Consider the following 2500-nt stretch of genomic DNA (forward strand, 5'->3'; position numbering starts at 1 on the left):
GTCCAGGAGAGGGTCTGTGATGGCTTTGAGGTGTGCCAGGAGCAGGCGCTCAAAAGACTTCATTACCACAGATGTAAGGGCGACCGGTCTGTAATCATTTAGTCCTGTTGGCCTTAGCTTTTTGGGCACAGCGATGATGGTGGAGGACTTGAGACAGGCTGGTACATGGCATGTCTCCAGGGAGGTGTTAAAGATGTTGGTGAACACCGGAGACAGCTGGCCAGCGCAGTGCCTGAGGGTGGCTGGAGAGACAGAGTCCGGCCCGGCTGCTTTGCGTGGATTCTGCCTCTTGAAAAGCCCATTAACTTCTCCCTCCTGAAAGGAGAGAGTCGTTTCTGTAGTATGGGTGGGGGATGGGGCCTCTTGGGTGGGAAGGGGTGGTTCAGGACAGTCCAATTGTCTTTCAAATCTACGGTAGAACTCGTTCAGGTCGTTGGCTAGGCGGGAGTCGTTAGTGGTGTGGGGCGCTCTGGGTTTGTAGTTGGTGATGTGCCTGAGCCCTTTGGCAGACAGAAGCAGCGTCGTTAGTAGAGAACTGGTGTTTTAGTGTCTCTGAGTACAGTCGTTTAGCCTCTCTCACCGCTTTGCTAAACCTGTTCTTCGACTCCTTGAATCTGTCTCTATCCCCACTCCTAAACGCTTCCTCCTTCTCCAACCTCAACCTTTTGAGCTTTGCTGAGAACCAGGGCTTGTTGTTGTTAAAGTTCACCCTGGTACGTGTTGGGATACAGCAGTCCTCACAGAAGCTGATGTACACAGCCTCTGTGAGTTCATCCAGACTATTGGTAGCAGTCGTGAACATATCCCAGTCAGTACAGTCTAAGCACGCCCGCAAATCTTCCACAGCCTCACTGGTCCACTGTTTAGATGTCCTCACAGCAGGTTTACAGAGTTTTAGTTGCTGCCTGTATGCACGAATCAGGTGGACCAAGGGAGTTCTGTGCGAGCCGAACAGCCCCGTGACCCACAAGAGAAACATCCCCGCCAAATTCGAGCGTTTGACGGGGTCTATCCGTGAAAAAATATTCACGTTTTTGAGTGCACATGCATTTCTGCTGCAAATGCCTCTGGAAGTTTCATGCCGTTCGTATGCCAATTGTGGCAACACGAAAATGACCCGTTTTCCCATTCCGAGGGATTTCTGTGCGACCCTAACAGCCCCGTGAGCCACAAGAGACACATCCCCGCCAATTTCTAGCGTTTCACGGGGTCTATCCGTGAAAAATATAGACGTTTTTGAGTGCACATGCATTTCTGCTGCAGATGCCTCTGGAAGTTTCATGCCGTTCGTACGCAATGTGGCAACACGAAAATGACCCCTTTTCCCATTCCGAGGGATTTCTGTGCGACCCTAACTAACAGCGCCCGTGAGCCACAAGAGAGACATCCCCGCCAATTTATAGCGTTTCACGGGGTCTATCCGTGAAAAATATAGACGTTTTTGAGTGCACATGCATTCCTGCTGCAAATGCCTCTGGAAGTTTCATGCCGTTCCTATGCAATGTGGCCACACAAAAATGACCCGTTTTCCCATTCCGAGGCATTTCTGTGCGACCCTAACAGCCCCGTGAGCCACAAGAGAGACATCCCCGCCAACTTCTAGCGTTTGACGGGGTCTATGCGTGAAAAATATTAAAATTTTTGAGTGCACGTGCCTTTCTGCTGCAAATGCCTCTGGAAGTTTCATGGCGTTCCTATGCAATGTGGCAACACGAAAATGACCCCTTTTCCCATTCCGAGGGAGTTCTGTGCCACCCTAACAGCCCCGTGAGCCACAAGAGACACATCCCCGCCAATTTCTAGCGTTTCACGGGGTCTATCCGTGAAACATATAGAAGTTTTTGAGTGCACATGCATTCCTGCTGCAAATGCCTCTGGAAGTTTCATGCGGTTCGTACGCAATGTGGCAACACGAAAATGACCCGTTTTCCCATTCCCAGGGATTTCTGTGCGACCCGAACAGCCCCGTGAGCCACAAGAGACACATCCCCGCCAATTTCTAGCGTTTCACGGGGTCTATCCGTGAAAAATATAAAAAAATTTTTGACTGCACATGCATTTCTGCTGCAAATGCCTCTGGAAGTTGCATGCGGTTCGCATGCAATGTGGCGACACGAAAATGACCCGTTTTCCCATTCCGAGGGATTTCTGTGCCACCCTAACAGCCCCGTGAGCCACAAGAGAGACATCCCCGCCAATTTCTAGCGTATCACGGGGTCTATCCGTGAGAAATATTCACTTTTTTGAGTGCACATGCATTCCTGCTGCAAATGCCTCTGGAAGTTTCATGCGGTTCGTATGCAATGTGGCGACACGAAAATGACCCGTTTTCCCATTCCGAGGGATTTCTGTGCCACCCTAACAGCCCCGTGAGCCACAAGAGAGACATCCCCGCCCACTTCTAGCGTTTCACGGGGTCTCTCCGTGAAAAATATCACATTTTTTGAGTGCACATGCATTCCTGCTGCAAATGCCTCTGGAAGTTTCATGCGGTTCGCAT

Source organism: Petromyzon marinus, unplaced genomic scaffold, assembly GCF_048934315.1.
Source record: "Petromyzon marinus isolate PM22_M1 ecotype Great Lakes invasive population unplaced genomic scaffold, UKy_Petmar_22M1.pri1.0 PM_G_Scaffold_52, whole genome shotgun sequence".
NCBI classification, from domain to species: Eukaryota; Metazoa; Chordata; class Hyperoartia; order Petromyzontiformes; family Petromyzontidae; genus Petromyzon; species Petromyzon marinus.